Raw genomic sequence first — 12,039 nt, 5'->3', positions numbered from 1 at the left:
ACACATGCGGTGACGATTACAACCAGCATGTCAAGAGATACAACCTCTCTCATCATCACCCAGTGCCTGGGCTTACCTCCGCTGTACCCGCACCCCACCATACCCCTGTCTGCGCATTATGCCCTGAATATATTCTACCATGCCCAGAAACCTGCTCCTCTTATTCTCTGTCCCCAACGCTCTAGGCGACCAGTTTTGATAGCCTTTAGCCGCACCCTCATACTACTCCTTCTCTGTTCTGCGGGTGATGTGGAGGTAAACCCAGGCCCTGCATGTCCCCAGGCACCCTCATTTGTTGACTTCTGTGATCGAAAAAGCCTTGGTTTCATGCATGTCAACATCAGAAGCCTCCTCCCTAAGTTTGTTTTACTCACTGCTTCAGCACACTCTGCTAACCCTGATGTCCTTGCCGTGTCTGAATCCTGGCTCAGGAAGGCCACCAAAAATTCAGAGATTTCCATACCCAACTATAACATCTTCCGTCAAGATAGAACTGCCAAAGGGGGAGGAGTTGCAGTCTACTGCAGAGATAGCCTGCAAAGTAATGTCATACTTTCCAGGTCCATACCCAAACAGTTCGAACTACTAATTTTGAAAATTACTCTCTCTAGAAATAAGTCTCTCACTGTTGCCGCCTGCTACCGACTCCCCTCAGCTCCCAGCTGTGCCCTGGACACCATTTGTGAATTGATCGCCCCCCATCTAGCTTCAGAGTTTGTTCTGTTAGGTGACCTAAACTGGGATATGCTTAACACCCCGGCAGTCCTACAATCTAAGCTAGATGCCCTCAATCTCACACAAATCATCAAGGAACCCACCAGGTACAACCCTAACTCTGTAAACAAGGGCACCCTCATAGACGTCATCCTGACCAACTGGCCCTCCAAATACACCTCCGCTGTCTTCAACCAGGATCTCAGCAATCACTGCCTCATTGCCTGTATCCGCTACGGAGCCGCAGTCAAACGACCACCCCTCATCACTGTCAAACGCTCCCTAAAACACTTCTGTGAGCAGGCCTTTCTAATCGACCTGGCCCGGGTATCCTGGAAGGACATTGACCTCATCCCGTCAGTTGAGGATGCCTGGTCATTCTTTAAAAGTAACTTCCTCACCATTTTAGATAAGCATGCTCCGTTCAAAAAAATGCAGAACTAAGAACAGATACAGCCCTTGGTTCACTCCAGACCTGACTGCCCTCGACCAGCACAAAAACTTCCTGTGGCGGACTGCAATAGCATCGAATAGTCCCCGCTATATGCAACTGTTCAGGGAAGTCAGGAACCAATACACGCAGTCAGTCAGGAAAGCTAAGTCCAGATTCTTCAGGCAGAAGTTTGCATCCTGTAGCTCCAACTCCAAAATGTTCTGGGACACTGTGAAGTCCATGGAGAACAAGAGCACCTCCTCCCAGCTGCCCACTGCACTGAGGCAAGGTAACACGGTCACCACCGATAAATCCATGATTATCGAAAACTTCAACAAGCATTTCTCAACGGCTGGCCATGCCTTCCGCCTGGCTACTCCAACCTCGGCCAACAGCTCCGCCCCCCCCCCCCGCAGCTCCTCGCACAAGCCTCTCCAGGTTCTCCTTTACCCAAATCCAGATAACAGATGTTCTGAAAGAGCTGCAAAACCTGGACCTGTACAAATCAGCTGGGCTTGACAATCTGGACCCTCTATTTCTGAAACTATCCGCCGCCATTGTCGCAACCCCTATTACCAGCCTGTTCAACCTCTCTTTCATATCGTCTGAGATCCCCAAGGATTGGAAAGCTGCCGCAGTCATCCCCCTCTTCAAAGGGGGAGACACCCTGGACCCAAACTGTTACAGACCTATATCCATCCTGCCCTGCCTATCTAAGGTCTTCGAAAGCCAAGTCAACAAACAGGTCACTGACCATCTCGAATCCCACCGTACCTTCTCCGCTGTGCAATCTGGTTTCCGAGCCGGTCACGGGTGCACCTCAGCCACACTCAAGGTACTAAACGATATCATAACCGCCATCGATAAAAGACAGTACTGTGCAGCCGTCTTCATCGACCTTGCCAAGGCTTTCGACTCTGTCAATCACCATATTCTTATCGGCAGACTCAGTAGCCTCGGTTTTTCGGATGACTGCCTTGCCTGGTTCACCAATTACTTTGCAGACAGAGTTCAGTGTGTCAAATCGGAGGGCATGCTGTCCGGTCCTCTGGCAGTCTCTATGGGGGTGCCACAGGGTTCAATTCCCGGGCCGACGCTTTTCTCTGTATATATCAATGATGTTGCTCTTGCTGCGGGCGATTCCCTGATCCACCTCTACGCAGACGACACCATTCTATATACTTTCGGCCCGTCATTGGACACTGTGCTATCTAACCTCCAAACGAGCTTCAATGCCATACAACACTCCTTCCGTGGCCTCCAACTGCTCTTAAACGCTAGTAAAACTAAATGCATGCTTTTCAACCGATCGCTGCCTGCACCCGCATGCCCGACTAGCATCACCACCCTGGATGGTTCCGACCTTGAATATGTGGACATCTATAAGTACCTAAGTGTCTGGCTAGACTGCAAACTCTCCTTCCAGACTCATATCAAACATCTCCAATCGAAAATCAAATCAAGAGTCGGCTTTCTATTCCGCAACAAAGCCTCCTTCACTCACGCCGCCAAGCTTACCCTAGTAAAACTGACTATCCTACTGATCCTCGACTTCAGCGATGTCATCTACAAAATTGCTTCCAACACTCTACTCAGCAAACTGGATGCAGTTTATCACAGTGCCATCCGTTTTGTCACTAAAGCACCTTATACCACCCACCACTGCGACTTGTATGTTCTAGTCGGCTGGCCCTCGCTACATATTCGTCGCCAGACCCACTGGCTCCAGGTCATCTACAAGTCCATGCTAGGTAAAGCTCCGCCTTATCTCAGTTCACTGGTCACGATGGCAACACCCATCCGTAGCACGCGTTCCAGCAGGTGTACCTCACTGATCATACCTAAAGCCAACACCTCATTTGGCCGCCTTTCGTTCCAGTACTCTGCTGCCTGTGACTGGAACGAATTACAAAAATCACTGAAGTTGGAGACTTTTATCTCCCTCACCAACTTCAAACATCAGCTATCTGAGCAGCTCGCCGATTGCTGCAGCTGTACATAGTCTATTGGTAAATAGCCCACCCATTTTCACCTACCTCATCCCCATACTGTTTTTATTTATTTACTTTTCTGCTCTTTTGCTCACCAATATCTGACCATCTGATCATTTATCACTCCAGTGTTAATCTGGTTATTTTCAATGACGGCCTAGGAACAGTGGGTTAACTGCCTGTTCAGGGCAGAACGACAGATTTGTACCTTGTCAGCTCGGGATTTGAACTTGCAACCTTTCGGTTACTAGTCCAATGCTCTGACCACTAGGCTACCCTGCCGAAGCATATATATACATAATTCTGTGGTTGTTGAATGATGTATAATTGCTTCAATAAAGACACGGGGTAATATGAGACTGATAACACTTTCAACAACTTTCAATTGAACAAAGACTTTAGGTGTCTGGGAATGTCTGAGGAGATTCTGGAAGAGAGATCTCTAATATCAGTCAGAAAATACAGCTTCACACTGAACGGAATGACCTGATAATGTCCTTTATTACATATTGGGCCTCAGGGCTGCCAGAGTAAAGGCCAATACAATGTGTCCACAGACGAACCCTTCAGTGGGAATCAGTGTCCACAGACGAACCCTTCAGTGGGAATCAGTGTCCACAGACGAACCCTTCAGTGGGAATCAGTGTCCACAGACGAACCCTTCAGTGGGAATCAGTGTCCACAGACGAACCCTTCAGTGGGAATCAGTGTCCACAGACGAACCCTTCAGTGGGAATCAGTGTCCACAGACGAACCCTTCAGTGGGAATCAGTGTCCACAGACGAACCCTTCAGTGGGAATCAGTGTCCACAGACGAACCCTTCAGTGGGAATCAGTGTCCACAGACGAACCCTTCAGTGGGAATCAGTGTCCACAGACGAACCCTTCAGTGGGGAATCAGTGTCCACAGACGAACCCTTCAGTGGGAATCAGTGTCCACAGACGAACCCTTCACTGGGAATCAGTTTCCACAGACGAACCCTTCAGTGGGAATCAGTGTCCACAGACGAACCCTTCAGTGGGAATCAGTGTCCACAGACAAACCCTTCAGTGGGAATCAGTGTCCACAGACGAACCCTTCAGTGGGAATCAGTGTCCACAGACGAACCCTTCAGTGGGAATCAGTGTCCACAGATGAACCCTTCAGTGGGAATCAGGCACCAATTATTTTAGAGGGGGCATGAATTACATGAGGATGGAGGGTGGGTGGTCCACAGGTTTTTTTGTTGCATTTTTCAAACACTCTAGATTCCCCCCTGGAATCTAGAGTCATAATCATTATGCTTAATTCTATGTCAAAATATGTATATTTGTCTGCACAAGTTATCTAAGCATAGATATTTACCTGTTACGATTGTCATTTTAATTAACGGACACTTTTAAAGATCATCTCAACATACTACACGAACATGCCTATGACAATACATCCACATTACAACAGTACACAGGATCGTAGCACACATCATCAATACAGACACATATCATGGCATCATAATTAATACACAAGTATCGTGATATTATATCATAAGGTGTCAGATTACATTTAAACCAAGTATTTTTCTGCATATCTAAACATAACTCTTTGTCACACCCTGACCATAGTTTGCTTTGTATGTTTCTATGTTTTGTTTGGTCAGGGTGTGATCTGAGTGGGCATTCTATGTTGTGTGTCTAGTTTGTCTGTTTCTGTGTTTGGCCTGATATGGTTCTCAATCAGAGGCAGGTGTTCGTCATTGTCTCTGATTGGGAACCATATTTCGGTAGCCTGTTTGGTGTTGGGTTTTGTGGGTGGTTGTCTCCTGTATCAGTGTTTGTTCAACACGGGACTGTTTCGTGGTTTCACGGTTTTTTTTTTTTTTTTTGTTTTTTTTGTAGTTTATTCATGTATAGTTTTCTTATTAAAAACAAACATGAATTATAACCACGCTGCATTTTGGTCCTCCTCTCCTTCCCAGGAAGAATCCCGTTACACTCTTGAGCTGTCTGTACTCTCTTGACATGTGTTTATTTTTTTATTTTTAAAGAAACTAAATACACTTCTCTGCATCTCTGCTAAAATTTGGGTAAAAGATTTAAAGACACGTGAGTCTTATTCAGTACATTTTGTTATCGTTTGCTTTAATAAAGTCTAGCTTGCCAGCTAATATAGTTAAACAAGCTACTTAATTTAAGTTGCTTGACAGCCTGGCTTGGTTTTCCAGTGATGAGGTTGGGAGATTGGTAACCTTTCTAGCTGGCTAGCTAAAGCCAACTTCATGAAATTGCTAGGTGGCTACTGGCTAGTAATACAGAGACTAAACAAACATTTTTTGTTTTATTTATTCATCAAGAAGGAATCAGTAGGCTACGTAGCTTGATCAAATTAATTTACAAACATGGAGTCCTGCCCATCACTGGCAGCTAAAATCAAATCAAACGCTGTGTGTGTCCCGACACACTCTCCTCAGCATTTAGCATATTTCCTAGAATATCTTTGCTCTGTGTATCTTGGAAGGAACCAGGGGGGGAGAATGGGGGGGGTATATTGCCGGGTTCAGTCAGTGTCCCCACTGCAAAGTACCGTTGACATCTTTTCTAAAGTAATTGTGATAAAATAAGTCTGTAAAAATGTTAGTAATTCATTTAACATATTACATTTTTTTTTTTTTTTTAAACAGGACAAATCTGAGGGGGCACATTGTGCATGATGCATCTGGTTGGAACCAGCTCTCAGGAACGTTAAATGAGTCAATGAGTGTGTGAGTGTGTGCGTGCGGACTGTGGGTTTCTGAGCAGGGGTTACGTAATGGGCGTTACAGTTGAGGTGGTATTTTTCTCATGTTTTCAAGTTCCTTGGTGTCCACATCACCAACGAACTATCATGGTCCAAACATACCAAGACAGTCGTGAGGAGGGTACGACAAGACCTGTTCCCCCTCAAATCAAATCAAATGTATTTGTCACATACACATGGTTAGCAGATGTTAATGTCAGTGTAGAGAAATGCTTGTGCTTCTGGTTCCGACAATGCAGTGATAACCAACGAGAAATCTAACCTAACAATTGCAAAACTACTGTCTTATACACACAAGTGTAGGGGGATAAAGAATATGTACATAAGGATATATGAATGAGTGATGGTACAGAGCGGCATAGACAAGATGCAGTATCCACCTCTGGCTTGCTCGCCTCCCTACCACTGAGGAAGTACAGTTCCCGCTCAGCCCAGTCAAAACTGTTCGCTGCTCTGGCCCCCCAATGGTGGAACAAACTCCCTCACGACGCCAGGACAGCGGAGTCAATCACCACCTTCCGGAGACACCTGAAACCCCACCTCTTTAAGGAATACCTAGGATAGGATAAGTAATCCTTCTCACCCCCCCTTTAAGATTTAGATGCACTATTGTAAAGTGACTGTTCTACTGGATGTCATAAGGTGAATGCACCAATTTGTAAGTCGCTCTGGATAAGAGCGTCTGCTAAATGACTTAAATGTAAATGTAAATGCAGTAGATGGTATAGAGTACAGTATATACATATGAGATGAGTAATGTAGGGTATGTAAACAAAGTGGCATAGTTAAGAGTGGCTAGTGATACATGTATTACATAAAGATGCAGTAGATGATATAGAGTACAGTATATACATATGAGATGAGTAATGTAGGGTATGTAAACATTATAGGAGACTGAAAAGATTTAGCATGGGTCCTTGGATCCTCAAACTTCTACAGCTGCACCATCAAGAGCATCCTGACTGTTTGCATCACCGGCTGGTATGGCAACTGCTCGGCATCTGATCGTAAGGCGCTACAGAGGGTAGTGCGAACGGCCCAGTACATCACTGGGGCCAAGCTTCCTGCCATCCAGGACCTATATAATAGGCGGTGTCAGAGGAAAGCCCATAAAATTGTCAGAGACTCCAGTCACCTGTTATAGACTGTTTTCTCTGCTACCGCACGGCAAGCGGTACCGGAGTGTGAAGTCTAGAACTAAAAGGCTCCTCAACAACTTCTACCCCCAAGCCATAAGACTGCTGAACAATGAATAAAATTGCCACCGGACAATTTACATTGACCCCCCCTCCCCCCTCCCTCCCTTTTGTAAACTGCTGCTACTCACTGTTTGTCACCTATGCATAGTCACTTCACCCCCACCTACATGTACAGATGACCTCAACTACCCTGCACACTGACTCGGTACCGGTGGCCCCTGTATAAAACCTCATTATTGTTATTCTTATTGTATTACTTTTTATTATTATTTGGTTAAGGGCTTGTAAGTAAAGCATTTCACGGTAAAGTCTACACTTGTATTCGGCACATGTGACAAAGTTTGATATGAGTGGATTATTTTGGGCTATTCTAACTGTCAGTTTGCCTCCATTTCACACATATATACTTATACATCATAAACATTTTAGTTGGGTTCAATATCTTTATGAAAAAATATGCTGCCCACGGAAATTCAAGGTCTCAATTTCCTGCTGTGTTGAATGCCATGTCATTACTTGGTGGTTGTTCTGTTTTTCAGACACAGTCATAGTTAGGCATCAAACATGGCTGCCGAAATAGTCACATGAATGATTGAGGCTCGGCTCCAAACCATCACAGAAAATTCAGTTCTGCCTGGTCACAAAGCAGGGGAGGTTAGGCTTGGCTGTGTATGTATGTATGCATGTATGCATGTGTGTGTGCTTAGGTTTGGCTGGACGTAGCTGTGGTAACATCTTGCTCAGTTTGTCAGCAGTGTGGTTTTTGTCGCTTCTTGTTTTCTAAGATGGCTGCCATTCCTGTGGTCTTTTCTGTGGCTTCAGCTGACCTCAGTCCTGTAAAGGACATTCCTAAAGTCACGCACTCCCTGACCTCTCACACTTTGACCTTGAATTAATAGATGTTTCCCCTTTTATTCCCTCTTCATCATATACTAGCCCCTCCCATCTCCTGGGTTCACCCAATCAGATTAACAGAAGAAAGAGCCGAAAAGCCTTTGGTTATGATCACAAATATTTCAGAGGAAATTAATGTGGTTCATCAGGTGTTTGGGTGTGTATGTGTGCGAGTGATCACTGGATTACAGTATTCCGGGTCGGGGATAACTCCCCCTCTGGCTCGTGTCTCAGAGTCTTGGGAATAGTTCCCCCTCTGGCTCGTGTCTCAGAGTCTTGGGAATAGTTCCCCCTCTGATCAATGGGATACAGCATTCTGTTTTGGGGAATAGTTCCCCCTCTGATCAATGGGATACAGCATTCTGTTTTGGGGAATAGTTCCCCCTCTGATCAATGGGATACAGCATTCTGTTTTGGGGAATAGTTCCCCCTCTGATCAATGGGATACAGCATTCTGTTTTGGGGAATAGTTCCCCCTCTGAGCAATGGGATACAGCATTCTGTTTTGGGGAATAGTTCCCCCCCTGGCTCGTGTCTCAGAGTTTTTCCTTTAATTATACCATTCTGTTTTGTGTTCCCCCTCTGATCAATGGGATACAGCATTCTGTTTTGGGAATAGAGAAATGGGTCCAGGTCGGATTCAGACATTCCTGGGGATTGAAGACTCGGGGGAATTTCCTTGGCAGGGATATTCCTGGCTGACATTGGGATGGGGACCGCAGTGGCACGGGCTTATTGGATGTGTTCCCATCTGCTCCATTTATGGGTGGCAGGACAGACGGACGGCTTGATTACAGCCCAGTCATGCCCGTGTGTCCCTCTCCGCAACACACACACATGCCAAGGTGTGTGGCACTACATGATCAGGCCAGGTCAAAATGTCAGGGTATAAAAGGTTTTGTAGGTGTGTAGGAGAGTCAAAGTAGGATCTACAACTCACAAAGAACACAGTGCATTCGGGAAGTATTCTGAACCCTTCGCTTTTTCCACATTTTGTTACGTTTAAGCCTTACTATAAAATTGATTAAATAAAACATCCTCAATCTACACACAATACCCCATAATGACATCACAATAACATCACAATACCCCATAATGACATCACAATACCTCATAATTACAAAGCAAAACAGGATTTTAAAGATGTTTGCAGATTTATATAAAAACTAAAAACAAAAATTATTTACATAAGTATTCGGACCCTTTGCTATGAGACTCGAAATTGAGCTCAGGTGGATCCTGTTTCCATTGATCATTCTTGAGATGTTTCGACAACTTGATTGGAGTCCACCTGTGGTAAATTAAATGGACGGACGGACGGACAGACAGACAGGACAGGACAGGACAGACAGGACAGGACAGACAAGAGTGGGTTATGAAATACCCTCTCCTCTCCTCAGCTGCAATGGGAGGGGTCCTATTGATATACCAAAGCAGGAATTTGGCCCTCCACAATGGAACTTTCTGCCAAGAATTTGGCCTGCATGATAACATTACTCTCCTCCTCTTGGAGAAAGCTTCAGGAGCAGTGTCTGTGTCCATTGTACATGTGAGTGTGTGTGTGTGTCCATTGTACATGTGAGTGTGTGTGTGTGTCCATTGTACATGTGAGTGTGTGTGTGTGTGTCCATTGTATGTGTGTGTGTCCATTGTACGTGTGTGTGTGTGTCCATTGTACGTGTGTGTGTGTGTGTGTGTGTGTGTGTGTCCATTGTGTGTGTGTGTGTGTGTGTGTGTGTGTGTGTGTGTGTGTGTGTGTGTGTGTGTGTGTGTGTGTGTGTGTGTGTGTGTGTGTGTGTGTGTGTGTGTGTCAGTCAGCAGGGTTAATGCTGATACAGTATGTCCTCCTCTGAGAACATCACAAACTCTTTAACTCACTGCCGGGCTGTTTTCCCTTTGTGGGCAATGGGAGGAGACGGTTATCAGAGGAATTACATGTCTAAAATAGTGGCTGGTTGAAGTCTGCGCCCATTCAATAACAGATAATAGATTGACAGTTATGCCCAGAGGTAATCCATCTTGGTCTGCTAAAACCCACACAAACAAATAGATATTACAGATAGGCCGAAGTTGAATGACAAACACACCCAGTAGGTAAGGCATTACAATGATGGAAGAATTACGGCATAATTAGTAGGACACACCCCTGGACAGCGTCAGAGTCTAACCGGTCATTGTTATTCACTGTTGGCAATAACAAAAGCATCACAAACTAACCCACCAAAAAACAATTTATTGTTGAAGATTGAATAGTTATCTCTGCAACTGGTACCTTTTGGGCTGGTGTCCACAGGCCCAGATAAGTCCTCTTGTACCAAATTTGACTTAAGTCAAGACTACGATAGTGTGGGTATCAAGGTTATGTCAGATGACTATGGCAGTACCACAGTTGACTCCATTTAAATATGGAGTCACAGGCATGTCATTTAAGTTCAGTCTAACTTAGTTGAAATCACATATTTAGTTATTGACTAACTGAACCAGAATTAAACCTAAACCGACAAGTGATTTATATACATACTAGATGACAGCCAGGGAGCGCAGTTTTGAAGCCACCACACCTCCATCTTGGTACTCCCGTCCTTATAAAAAAATATTTTTGAATCTATAGAAATGTATTTATTAATGTCTACATTTGTTTTGCCACATTTATTATATTACAGACACCTTAGTTCATACTAAAAAAAGTATATTATGTGAGCTAAACATACATTTTAAAACAAATATTTATAATTTAAACAACAAAAATAGCTAAATACATGTCATTTTGTTCTTGAAACAAATATTCGACTTCTACAGTACTTTAAATAATATAGAATTCAATTCATTCCTATGGAGGACTGCTTCTTCTGAAGAGGACCAATATGGCCGACCGGTGGCTTTAAAGTCTCTCATTGACCAATACATAGCATCCGCAATTCAGGGTGTATATACTTCATTGAAACCTACCTGTGGATTAATTTGACCTGGGTCTGTGATACTAACCCGTAGTGAGAAGCCTATCCACGGAGACGGTCGTCACTAGTTACCACAGCCACGAAGTAGGGATATTTATACAATTTATCTTCGTAAAATGTGGTCGTAAACCTAACCCTAACCACACCACTGACCTTATGCCTAGACGGAAATAAAGAACAGAAGGCAATTTTTGGTTTTCATACATTTGTATGATATAGACCATGTTTACCTTGTGGCTGTGGTAACTAGTGGAAACCCTGAAAGACTGGTCCAGCACGGAAAGGGGATTCTAGGGTTTCACTCATGTTTAATAGGCTGCGGTGAGTTTATCACGCACCCATGCGTGGCAGCGCGTGGCGGAGAGCCAGGGGACGCGTGCGCCACAGACAGGACAGGAACATAGTTACAATGTAACGGATCACATCTTACATAAAACGTGTCAGTCACAGGCAGACTGTCGATAGCTTAGAACCGAGTAGAGAAAATATGACAAAGGCCCTCTCTAACTTGACAACTTTCTAACTATGAAAACCAATGTTTAGTGTGGCATAACACCACGGCGTTTCAGTTGGATATAGCCCAGCCTTGGCTACTGCTCAAATTCATCTCGGCTACATGCGACACACGAGTCATAAAGACGTGGCATCATGCGCTGTCCATATTTCCACTCGCCGTGTGACATTACAACATTGCTGACTAGGAAACCGCATTGCCTGCAGAGCCTGGGGCATCTCACAAAACGCGCCAATTACTTTCATTGTACTTTCATTGTACTATCCCACAGTCAGACAGAGCAACACGAGACACAGGCACCATCAACATATGCTCCACTAGGCTCTTCTTAACACGGACTCAATAACAAAATTATGATATTGGGATAAACTTGAACAAGAGCGTCAACTCGTGGTGACATTGTTTCAGTGAATTTAACTAAACAAAGTAGTACGTATTCTTCCCATCTTTATACATAACGCAATGAGGGGGAACTATTGTCTGCTATAGCAAAATAAAACATCACAACTCCTATTAGATTGATTCGGAAAGGAAACATGTTCCTTATAAAAACCAGCCCTACAA

Source organism: Oncorhynchus keta, chromosome 1 (genome assembly GCF_023373465.1).
Source record: "Oncorhynchus keta strain PuntledgeMale-10-30-2019 chromosome 1, Oket_V2, whole genome shotgun sequence".
NCBI classification, from domain to species: Eukaryota; Metazoa; Chordata; class Actinopteri; order Salmoniformes; family Salmonidae; genus Oncorhynchus; species Oncorhynchus keta.
Note: the sequence above shows the minus strand (reverse complement) of the source record.